The 12,415-nt window shown below is 46.1% G+C and overlaps 1 protein-coding gene across 2 annotated transcripts in view; it reads left to right on the plus strand.

Moving 5' to 3' along the window:
- CTNNBIP1 (catenin beta interacting protein 1) overlaps positions 1–12,415 on the plus strand; it is a 55,366-nt gene that overhangs the window by 13,129 nt on the left and 29,822 nt on the right. Inside the window, exon 3 of one of the 2 annotated variants that reach the window (XM_036746621.1) lies at positions 10,888–10,970. The exons of the other annotated variant lie outside the window; for it this stretch is intronic. The gene's annotated coding sequence lies outside the window, so the exon portion shown is untranslated. The remainder of the gene's footprint in view (positions 1–10,887; positions 10,971–12,415) is intronic. 2 annotated transcript variants of the gene reach the window in all.

A 12,415-nucleotide genomic window follows, 5' to 3' on the forward strand; every position in this document is an offset into this window, starting at 1 on the left:
GATGCGGTAGAGAGTACAGGATCTCACAATTGACTGAAAGATGTAGTAGAGAGTACAGGATCTCACTGTGAGGAGTTTGACTGTAAGAAACTAAAACAACCTTGATTGATTCAATAGAGCAAAAAATCTCCTTAGAGCTCCTCTCCCAGTAGTGTCTACCATACATAGCTCAGACTCATATGGTGCTCCTTGAATGTTGTAACAACAGAAATTCCTCTGTTTGACCCTCTGATTCTATCTTTGTCCAGTCAAAACACAGGGAGTCCTGTGCTTACCAGAGGTGTTGGCCACCTACTCTCAAGAAGGGCATCCATCGTAGAGGGATTACCTATAGCTAGTGAGGTCTTTTGTGAGGCTGCTTCTGTTCATGGGATAATGTTGGTCTAAGTCAAGTCCTGAAACGGAGGCAGCGCAGTGGTTGGAATGTGGGGCCTGGAGTCAGGAAGATGAGTTCAAATTCTGCTTCAGACACTTACTAGCTTTGTAACCCTGGCCACATGACTTCACCTCTGCCTGCCTCTGTTTCTTCTTCGGTCTAATGGGGATAATAATAGCACCTACCTCCCAAGGTTGTTGTGAGGATCAAATCAGGTAATACTTGTAAAGTGCTTTGTAAACCTTAAAGCTGTATATGAATACTGACTATTATTATTATTAGTTCTTAAATAAATATCCTAAATTTCTTAATGAGACCCATTCCATAATCAGGCAGGAGACTTCACCATAGCCATTCATAATGAAAAATCCAAGTAGAATTCCACAGACTGTGTCATGCAGTTGGGTGGACTCATGTCAAACTCATCTGTACATCAGGATCCCTGCAGGCCTCATAAATGTAATAGTATCCATGAGTTATTGTATTTTTCTTTATTTTGTTAAGTATTTCCCAATTACATTTTAATCCTGTTCCACCCAGTGTTTGACCCCTCTTTGTCCTGCATGATACTACAGAGCAGCAGAGTGGGCTGGATTGCCCTTAGGATCCCTCTCCTTCTCCCTCTGTCTTCCTCTCCCTCTCCCTTTCCCTCTCCTGCTCCCCCTCCCTCTGGCACTCCTTCTCCCCTTCCCCACTTCCTCCCTTGTTGCTCCATGATTTTGTGTGGTTGCAAGGGACAGAATACTAGAATCTCTGATGGATGGAAGTGAAATGCCTGAACTGTATTTGTTATGGGGGGTTTGGGAGGGGAGGGAGTAGTCACTGAAATGTGTGAGAGAAGCCAAAAAAAAAAAAAGAGAGAATTGAAAAGCAATGAAATATCTTCAGAATACACAGAAGCAAAGTTGAGCAAAGGATACAAATAGGGTGATTTTACGTTAGTTTAAGTTAGTCAGGTAGTCACTTCTACCTTAAACCACCCAACAGGAATTCACAGGCTCACGTACAACCTTTCTTGTTCTTTCAAAAATGTTTTGAGCTTGTTGGTGATTAAGTTCATAAATAAAAACTTTTTTTTTTAAAAAAGGATTGAAGTTGAGGAGGGCTCAGAGGGCAGTGGAGAGAGGGGTGCAGTGGGTGGGAACAAACCAGTGCATGTTACCAATGAGGAATTGTGCTGGAGAAGTGGCCTGGGGGAGATTGTCGCAGAGAAGAATGACTGGATCAAAAACTGATGTTGTGTCATAACTCACGTTATGAGAGTATGCGGTAACCAGCCAATGGCCAGCCAGTGCCCCATTGGTAAACAAGGTCAAGAGAACTTGAAGAAGGGTTCTCACCATGTTGTGGGGACTCCTGGTACTCTTAGAGGACAAGGACCAGGGTTGGACTGGATGAACTGTGATCCGTACTGTTGGCAGTCATACCCACGTTAAAAAGATCATTGATCCCTGGGTCTCTGTGATTTGTACACCCGCGAAGTATTTCTGCTAATAAATCACGCTCGTGCCAACAACCTAAAGGACCCTAAGTCTAAGGAGTTTTAACGAACCTCACTCCGCTCTTTAAAAAGAAAAAGAAAAGCTCTTCAGCTTTGGTTGCGTGCTGTTGAGGAGCCCTTCATTGTGTTCAGCAGGACTGTGTATGTCAGCCCATGCTAGATAAAGTGCCCCATTATCATTGCTGATAAGGAGAGCGTCAGCAGGATTACAGGGCAAGGATCCTCAGGGCAGTAGTCTTCCTTCTGTTCTTCAGGTTTAACGAAAGGAGTAGCTTTGGGGGAGAAAGATGGTCATCGGCCTGCTGCATGCATGGAGTTGAGTCTTTGACCAGGGAGTTGACGGCTGGGCACTCATCCTACAGGCGACCCAATTGATTTAATGACCTAATCCTCCCAACAGGAAGCTGGAGGGGTTCCCAGTTGCTGTGATTCTTAGGGGAATGCAATGAACTCAGTGCAGGAAGCTTGTTTATTTGAACTAATTATAGGAAACTTTACTGGAGGAAAAGCAGTGGGGGGAGCGAAGAGAAGCAGAAAATGGGGAGGGGGCCCTGATACAGAACAGCCTGTAACTGGATGCTCCTCAGCAGCGTTGGGCGACTGGGCAGCAGGCCATGGTGCAGCTGGCTCCAACTTATGCATCTCCCCCCAGCAGAAAACAAGGCTTGCTCCTGTGTGACTGTCACCAATCCTAAGTAAACACATTGATTCAGCATGTGGGAAGTTTGAATGGTCTCCTCCCCATAGATAAATAGCATCGAATCTTCTTTTTCCCTTCCTGTTTTTGTTTTTATGTTTCTGATTTAATATCATGATTTTGTGGGGAAGGAAGAAGAACAGAGGATGACTGTAACAGGCAGGGTTGATGGAATTTCTAATGCATAAAATCTCTATCCCAGATTAATTCCCTAGGGGCAACATAAGTCATATACGTCCATGGTAGTCCTCCTCCTGAGACTCTTCTGGGACTGACTAGAGTTGATTTCAGCTTGTTCTGAGATTTGGGACCTTGGTGGACTTGGCCTTCAGACAAAGTAACCAGAAACAGAACCAGAATCTCACTCAAGGGCTGTCAGCTCACCATGGATGAGTCTCAGCTTCTGGATTAGAAAAGCCAAGTGGCAAGGTTGAAGGAGCCTTGGACTTGACCTCAGGGGTGATCTGGGTTTGGATTCTGGGTCCAGTTCTTATTACCTCTGTGATCATGGGTAAGGCATGTCATCTCTTTGACCTTCCTCTTTGTAAACCTGGAAGTACTATCTAAATGCAAGCTATAGCCTGGAACAAGAAGGGATCCCAGTCACCTGTCCCATGGGGATAGGATAAGGTATTCCCTGCCCCCCCATTGGCTAATGAAAAAACTTGCACAGCTTTTTCAGGCTGTCAGATCCCAAATGTGAGTTATTGGGTGAATGTCACTCAAAGGATAGGAGGCAATGGGAATTAGGGTGGAAGGTTGTGCCATTAATCAATAGCATATTGGGGAGATGAGCAATCTAGCCCTTACCAGTCACCTAAAAATAGATAGGTGGTATGGATTCTGCAGCATCCATCTCTGGGACTTCAGTGTTGCAAGGAAGGTCACAAGTCAGATTGAATTAGAGGGAAATTTGTAGCCAGGTCCTGCAGACCCCGGTTCCTGACTCCAGGTTTCATGCTTTAGCTTGGCCAGATTTCAGGACTCCAGTTGTTCGGGGGTGGGGGCGTGGCGGGCACGTGTGTGTGTGTGTGTGTGTGTGTGTGTGTGTGTGTGTGTGTGTGTGTATGTGTGTGTCTGTGAGAGAGAGAATCCTTTTAAACCAGTGGAGTATAGAGCAGCCTTGTTTTCTTTCTCCCCTGGCTCACCCACTTGTGAGCAGGATCAGAACCACTGAATTACTTTTGGGTAGAGCTGCCCTTGTCCTACTGATGCTTCTGGAGCAGCAGCATCCAGCCTCTTCAGGCAGGCCAGCCTCTGGCAGTGAGCGTGCTGCATTGGGCCCGGTTGGCTTGTCAGTTTTGCTTTTGAGCTGTCAGAAGGTGGGTTTCGTGCACTTTCGGACTTGACAGAGCAAACTGTGAACAGTATTTTCATTCTAAATTAGGGCAGGATCAGGAGGGCAACAGCTCCGTGGAGGCAGAGATTCTTAGCATGTGAACAGGGCCCCAGTATTAGCAGCAAGACTTCTTACCTTCAGCCCTCCGCAGAGACCTCACCTGTAGATTTACACATGCACATGCATATCTTCATACACACATGCACACACATCCTACAGTGGGGATACTTCCTTTGTGACTCTTCAATGAAATTGACTCTGGTTCGTCTTCCTCCCAGAGAGTCTGAGGAAGTGTGTTGGATAGCTTAATCTCCATGGAGGTGGGGAAATGACAGCTGCTCTTTCCTTTTCTTGCTGTTCAGTATCCTGTCTTGGAATGGATGTGCACGCTCTCTCCTAGCTCCTTTTGTCATGACTGCCTCCTCACCCTCTTTGATTTAGGCTGGGCCCTGGCCATGGCACCATGGACTTGCGCTGACGTGTGGAGGTTGCTGTAAGATGTGCGAAGTGCTGTATGTATGAACACCATCTCACAGGAGCTTCTCCCCCACAACCCTGTGAGTTACGCACCCTAGGGCTTCTTAGTCCCCCTTTACAGATGAGGGATTCCGCTGGTTACAACGTGGTAAATTCATGCTCCTAACAGATGCCACCTTCTATACACATGGAGCCTTTCATGAACCTTCCCCATTTTGGTTAGTGCATGCGCATATTTGTTGTCAAATGACTGTATCTGTTTTGTGCATGAAAGGCAGTATGTCATAGTGGATAGAGAGAGGTACCTCCAAATGGGAAGACCTGGGTTCAAGTCTCACCTCTGGCACATACTGGCTTTCTGGCCCTGGGCAGGTCACTTAACTTCTCTGTGCTCTATGCAGCTAAGGATATAAATTTCGAAGAAGGTTCTCAGCTGTGTTGGCTGACAAAGTTCACCACCAGGAGCTCCCTACACCCGTGAGCTCACAGGTCTAGGCTCTATTTCTACGATCCTAATTAGATCGTCTGAGATGACCCGCCCTGCCCCACCCTGCCATGATCTTGTTCCATGCAACTGGTAGAGAAAAAAAAATCACCCCCTCTCCCCAATGGATTAGAATCAAGGACCTCAGCAGGGCACATTTTGTACTTCTAAGCCAAGTCTCCCAGATTGTGCTGCTGTTGCTTGTAAGAAATTTTGTAAGAAATGCCAACAGGAAACCCACTAAACATACTGCATGGTGCCGAGTGCAGTTCATTCCCAAATTTTGTGTAAAGATTAATGTTTACAAGAAATATGGAATTATCATGGGGAGTTGGGGGGCGAGGTGGTTGCTCATGAGGTCTAAGAGGACTGATGATTGAAGTTTAATTACTGAGAGCAGACTATCTGGCCGTTCGTTCTCTCTGGTTTTCTGATTTTGATGTTGTGAGAGTATCAGAGCTGCCTTGAAGCTCTTAAGGTGCTGCCCACCTGGTGGGTGAGATCCCAGCAGGAGGCCACATTTCCATTTTCTGTTTCATTTTGTTGTTCTCTGAATTCTCTGGCTCTGAGGTCTTTTTATGGGGTGTGGGGGAAGGGAGAAGAGAAGGGAAAATAGAGAAATTTGGTCTAACTTTACCTGTTTAATTTTGAAAATTTGCCTTCCTCTTGGGAAGTGCCCAGCACTTCTCTGCTTGCCCTCGACCTGGCCTCCTTGGCACTGATGGGGAAGAATTCAGCAGGGATATTGAGCACTCCCACTGAACTTTTCCTCAGCTTTCTCACTCTTATTTCTGTGGCTCCCTAGCCCTGACAGGCAGGTAGTGAGCTTCCTCCCTGATAAAGTCGTTTTCCACCTCAGGTTCACTCCCCCTCTCCTCGTTCCTCCAGACACTCTCTTCCACGGTGCTCTTAGCTCCTATTTCTTTAAGGGTCTAATGAAATAAAATCAAGCCTGTGGTCAGTGATCATATGGCAAAGATCTATATATATTTGAGTGCTATTAATGGGAGGAAGTGGCTTCATTTGCTACCTCATACAACCTGATCACTCAGCCTGAATACTCTTTGGGATAAGGGACAAAACCAAAAAAATCTGTGTGGGAAGGGGATCAATTTCTCTCTTGATCCTTCCTGCTTGAGAGGTTTATTTCGGTGAGTGGTGGTGGCTCTAAGCATGGTGGCCTGCTCCTTGGGAAGTGCTCTTCCAGGAAGGATTAGGGGAGAGCAGGAGCTGAGCCTCTTGGGTTACCTCCTGGTAAATGAGGGTTCACCGTGGGAGCAGTGAATTCCTAAGCAAGAAAAGAGGGTCCCTGATCAAAGCATGTGTTCTCCCTTAGCCACAGCCTATTTCCATTCTTGCTTCACATGTGTGGTGCTGCATCTCCCTAGACACTCCATCTCCTGACTCCGGACATTCTCTCTGGCTGTCCCTCATGCCTGGAATTCTCTTCCTCCTCATCTCCACCTTCTAGTTTCCCTGGCTTCCTTTAAGCCCCACATTCTATAAAAAGCCTTTTCCAATCCCTCCTAATGCTAGCGCCTCCCCTCTGGATTATTGCCAATTTATCCTGTATGTAGCTTGTTTGGACATAGATGTTTGCATGTTGTCTCCCTCATTAGACTATAAGCCCCTTGAAGGCAGGGCCTGCCTTTTGGCTGTCTTTGTATCCCCAGCACACTTAGTGCAGTGCCTGGCACGTACTCATGTTTATTGACTGGTGGATACTGTAACAGTGCCCCCTATAGAAAGCACAGCCTTTTGGGACCATAATACCAAGGAAGGGTATGTTGGCCAAAGTAAGGTCTGCCTTAAACTCAAAGATATCTTGGTGGGTTTTTTTTGAGCTATGATTTGATGAATACTGCTATGTATGCCACCCTGGATTTCCCCATAAGCTAAGGCAGGGGTAGGGATGCGGCCTCAAGGCTACAAGGGGCCCTCTTGGTCCTCAGGTGCAGCCCTTTGAGTGAATCCAAACTTCACAGAACAAAACCAAAGGATTTTCCTGAGTTAAGGAATCCATCTAGCTCCCAGGTTATACCATGTACACCTGGGGAAAGATGTGCAGTTGGAAGACCTAGTTCCCTATAAGTTCATGCCATCTGGTTTTATCACGCCATTGAATTCCCTGCCCCACTGCTCAAATGCTTTCTGTTGTCATCAAGCTTCCATCGGCCCCTCTCCACCACCCACACATCCCAGTTCTATATTGATGAGAAACTGAGCTGCAAATCACCTCAGCCGCCTTGCCTTCCCCTCAGTATAGCTCTTTACTTCTGTCTTCTCCTCATCCCATTCCCAAAGGAGGAGATACTTCCAGTCTTTTCATATGCCCTTTCAAGGCTGACATTCAGATTTCTCTCTAATTTGGGTCTTAGATGCCATCTCTTCCTCCAGCTTCTTCCTCTCCACCTTCAGATATGCACAGATCAGCAATATAGTGATCCACAACAGTTCCAAAGGAGCCATGATGAAAAATGTTGTCCACCTCCAGAGAGAGAGTTGATGGACTGAGTGTAGATTGAAGCATAGTTTTTCACTTTCTTTCTTTTTTCCCCTTAATATGGCTAATGTAGAAATATGTTTTGCATGACTTCATATGTATAATGGGTATAATATTTCTTGCCTTCTCAGTAAGTCACCAGGAGGGAGTTGAGGGATGGAGAGAATTTGGAACTGAAAATAAAAGGGAAGAAATTTTTAATGCACACACACACACACACACACACACACACACACACATACACATACACATACAGCTTCAGATGGAAGCTACTTGAAAAGCCCTTCTCTTGGCTCTCCCATGCCCCATCACTAGCACCTTGTTCTCTCTTCTTCAGGTATGAAGGTGGGGGTCAGTCTAGACCAGGGATGAAGAACCTGGGGCCACCTGGGGCCTTCTAGATCCTTGATATCAAATGATGATCATGGGGGAAGAGAGAACCTGCTAGAGCCAAGTGATCCTAGTAGCTGCTCTGGGTATCCCACTGATTGAGGCGTTTGGACTTAAGACAGTTAATGCAGAGGGCGAATGCACCACACAGACAAGCTATGTATGTGTAAAGACCCGCCTCTATTCCCCAGCACCAATTCCACCCCAACCCTCTGCAGCCTAGCATCATCTCCCCGCCCCCAAAAGCTCTTCTTCATATTATCACCATCATCCTCATCACATCCTAGGATCTCTCTTTGGCCTTCATTTTCCTCTTTTTAGAGCATTTGACACCTGTTGACCATCTCCTCCTTGACCTTTCTTTACCGACTAGTACCTTTCTTCTTTTCCTTCAAGGTTCAGGTCAAGTCCCACTTTCTCCAGGAGAATTTCCATCTGTATTTATCGTTCCCTCTTCAGAATGCCTGCTACACTCATTTTAACACATAAAGAATGTAAGACGATGCATACATAACTTTCACATGTGTGCCTTGTCTCCCCATCAAGATGGTAATTTCTTTGATTGCAAGGGATTATACCTTTTACTTTTACCCCTCACAATGTCAGACAACATGTTAAATGCTCAGAAAAGATATTCAGTAAATATTATTCTAAGAACTTATATAGAATGAATTAAAAAAGCATTAAGTGCTTACAATGTGCCAGGTGCTATCCTAAGCATTGGGAATGCAAAGATTGAGGAGTTTATATTCTCACATGGAAGAAAACACCCATGGGGAAAAAGATATACTGGGCTAAATGGCCTGCTTCATCTGTACTCATTCTCCAGTCATCTGGGCTGGGCCCTGGAGTAGGGGCCCTAACAATGAATGACTTAACTTCCTGAATGACTGAGGCCTGGATTCCAGAAGATCCTAGGATGGAGACCCAGGCCCTGGCTTTGTGCTGGTGGGTAGGAGCAGGTGGTGAGATGGCCTGGGTGGGTCTCTGGATCGCTGGAGGAAATGGAAAAGTGAGCCAAGGGCCAGTATCTAAGGGGGCCAACCACTAGTTAGAGTGGTTTAGTTTTTGCATACACAGTCACCATTCAACAGGGATCAGAGGCAGAAAGGTCCTAGGATTATTCCTTAGCTTCCCCTCGTTCTCTCCGCCCCACTCTCCCCCAGCCATGGAAGACTTTCCTGGTCAGTGTCAGTTTCCTTTTCTTTAAATTTGGGTAAAGGCAGACAAGAGATGTTGGCCTGATGGATTGAGACAAGGAAAAAAGAAACATGGAAACATGGAAAAATCCATTTGTTCCTTCTTTCATAAATGCAAATGTGTCTTTTGGGTTCTTAGGTTTTGAGCCACATAAACATTGGTCATGTTGGCAGAAATTAAGACACTTCAGAAATGGAAGAAGACCAATTCTTTTAATCTCAGAAGGATTCAGGGGTTGGGGGGAGCAGATTCCTCAGAGTTCCTTGGGATTTTAGAGCTTTGACATCAGGAGGAGTAAAAAGAGCAGTCAGTTGTCATTATCCACGGGGCTGTCCTGAAAGTGGCGTGTTGATGCTGCTGGGGAAGAATCCATCATGGGGCCAGGCCTCATTGTGGAGCTCTGCAGCGGGAGAAGTCGTTCAACAGGATGAGCAGGGAGAAGGGAGAGTGAGACTGACCTTAGGGAAGGTAGCAGACTTGAGCTGAGCCAGGCTTTTGTGTTGAGGCAGTGCTGTGTGGTACCTTGCCCATAGTAGCTAGGTGTGAAGGTGAGAATTCAACACCTGTTCTTGTGCCAGTGACTCCCATTTGGGAGATGACTAGAAATCCCTTGCTTCCCTGATGTAGTAGGACGAAAGAAAGAATAGCAGGGGAGCAGAGACCCTAATCTTGGCCCCCTCCACATAGATGTTAGTGGTCTGCCCCTCTCCCCAAGGTGCCCAGGAGAGAATCTAGACCCTGGTTAGCTATACCTCTGGACGGTTCCTGGCGCATAGGTTTTTGTTGTTCTTTTTTTTATTAGTACTTGTTGGCCAATGTGGGAGGGGGCACAGTGGGCTGTCCTGGTAATCAGGAGGACTTACATTCAAATCTCCACCCTGGCTTTAATAGTTGTGAAATCAAGACCAAGTCACTTCATTCAGTTTCCACACTTGGACCTTGGTTTCCTCATCTGTAGAATGAGGGGGTTGGATTAGATAGCTTCTTAGGGCCCCTGCAGCCCCAGATCTATGAATCTGTGATCCTGTGCTGGCTTTAGGTTACTTTAGAAAGGGGAGAGAAGGCAGAGGGTATACACCACAGGCAGAAAATGTTATTTTTTTTAAACTTTGTTGTTCTTTGGTCTTTAAGGCACCTTCATTTCTGATCTTGTCCCTCTTCCCTCCCATACCCAAAGAGCTCTCTCTTATATCAAAACATTAAAAAGAGGAAAAGCAGTTCAGCAAAGCCAGCCTAAGTCAACATGAGTCTAAAGTATATGTAGTGTTCTGTACCTGTAATCTCCCACCTGGACAAAGAAGGAGAAGGTTGATGCATTGAGAAAACTTTCTTCATCATGGTGAGGTTTGGGTGAGTTAATGAGCACGTAGAAATTTTGATGGGTCAGCAGAAATTTGGCCTGGCTGGTAGGTTTTGCAAGTCTTGCAGCAAGGGTGTTTTTTATATGTAAATTGTGCATGCATGGATACAGTTATATAGATGCAATACCTAAGCACACAGAGAGATTAAGTACTGATTCCCAGCTTCTTTGCTCACTTGTGTTTGGGCAAGAATGGGGTGGAACTAAATCTTCTTTAACCTGAGAGTCTGTCAGTCAGCTGGCCTGGAGTGATTCACTGGGGCCTGGGCCTCTGCTGGGCTGGGTGTGTGATATCGGGCTGGCTGACCTGATTCAGCCGGAAATGCCAAGTAAGCATTACCGCCTTCACTGTCCTCTTCCCTCCAGGTGCTGGTTCCTTTGGGCTTGCCAGAAACACAGGTATTTCTGGACCTGTGGGGAACCAGCTGTTCTTGACTTTCTGAGAGCACTGTGAGGGATGCGGAGCCAGAGCTTTCTCAGGATTTGAAGCTGGCAGAGGGTGCCACCCTCTTTTCCCACCCTTCTTCCCCTGTGTGTGATCGTGTTATATTTTTCCACAGGCGGCACATCCTTTTCTCCCAGCCTGTGATTCTTCTGATCACAACTAAGCATCCATCTGGCTGAAGCTGATTTCCAAAAGCAGGTAAGAGGCCTGTGACAGAGGTGAGCCCTGGAGAGTGGGAATGTCAAGGCTGCTGCTTCTCCAATGCAAGCAAGGTTAAATGACTTCATTTTTGTTTCTCATCTTAATCTATAGTTTTTTATTTTTCTAAAGATATCTCAATTCTGCTAGGTTTTTAAGGTAAAAGCTATAAGGTTGAGACAACTGAAGAGATTTCTTAGGCTATGGTGGCGTGCTTTTTCTGAAGGAATCACCCTGTTGTTGGACTTTGCCTGAAATAGTTTCCCAGCAAACCCAAAAAAGCATTCTGTGTCATTGATATATTCATCAATGTGCCTATTTACGATTAAAAAAAAATGAATGAACTTCCAGTAGGTAAACTAGTAAAAACAGCACATTTATATTCATGGCTAGTTGTCCCTGAAGAGGAAAGGTCAGACTTGTAGTCTTTTTCCCCCAATGGGTGACATTTCTGGGACCCAAAGGGAAAATAGCCAGTTAGCCTTTGGTGAGTACAGAGGACTCTCAGTAAGTAGCCTGCTTACTCAAGATCAATCTCACAGTGCCCTGGGTGCGGTATAGTGGAAGCATCCTTGGATTAGGGGAGACAAGACACCTGGGTTCCCGCCCTGGCTCTGTACCTGCCTAGCTCTGAAACCCTGGGGAAGTCACTGAACCTCTCTGATTCTCATTCTCTTTCCCCCTGAGCTTTTTGCTCTTCTGTTTTCTGTCAAGGATACCACCATCCTGCCAGTTCAAAACCTCTGACTGCGTGTTTTCTCATCTGTGAAATGGGGATGATACCTTCTGGAATTGTTGTCAGGATAAAATGAAATCGTTTCTCTGAAGCGTTTAGCCCAGTTCCTGGCACACAGTTGGTACTTAATGAATGCTCGTTTCTTTTCTCCTTCCTTCCTCAACTCTTTCATCCTGTTTATCCCCATCTTGTTTCTCTCTTAGCCACATTTCCCCCATTCATCTCCTCACACTGGGTCAGGCCTGCATTCTCTTTAGACCCGTCTGTTACAATAGCCTTCTAATCGGTCTCTGTTTTTAAAGTGGCCTTGTACTCCATGCCATTCTCTCCAGGACTGCCAGAGTAATTTTCCTAAACTGTAGCAAACTGCAGGCCTGCCCCCGCCACTCCCTCCCCTACTCAATAAACTCAATGGCTTCCACTGCCCTTGGGAGCAAATCTAAGTTCCTCTGTTTGGCTTTTAAAGTTGTTTATGCCCTCGGCCCAGCCTCGCTTTCCAGCCTCGGCACACACCGTATCCCTTTCTGTGTTCTGGAGTCTAGCCACACTTGCTGTTCCTCAGATGTGGTGCTCCATTTCCCTTCTCCACGCCTTTGCACTGGCTGTCCCTCATGCCTGGAGTGCATTCCCTCCTCTCCTCCATGTCTTGGGATCCCTTGTCTCCTTCAGAACTCAGCTCCAGTGCTATCTTTTGATGAAACCCTTCCTG

Source organism: Trichosurus vulpecula, chromosome 2 (assembly GCF_011100635.1).
Source record: "Trichosurus vulpecula isolate mTriVul1 chromosome 2, mTriVul1.pri, whole genome shotgun sequence".
Lineage (NCBI taxonomy): Eukaryota > Metazoa > Chordata > Mammalia > Diprotodontia > Phalangeridae > Trichosurus > Trichosurus vulpecula.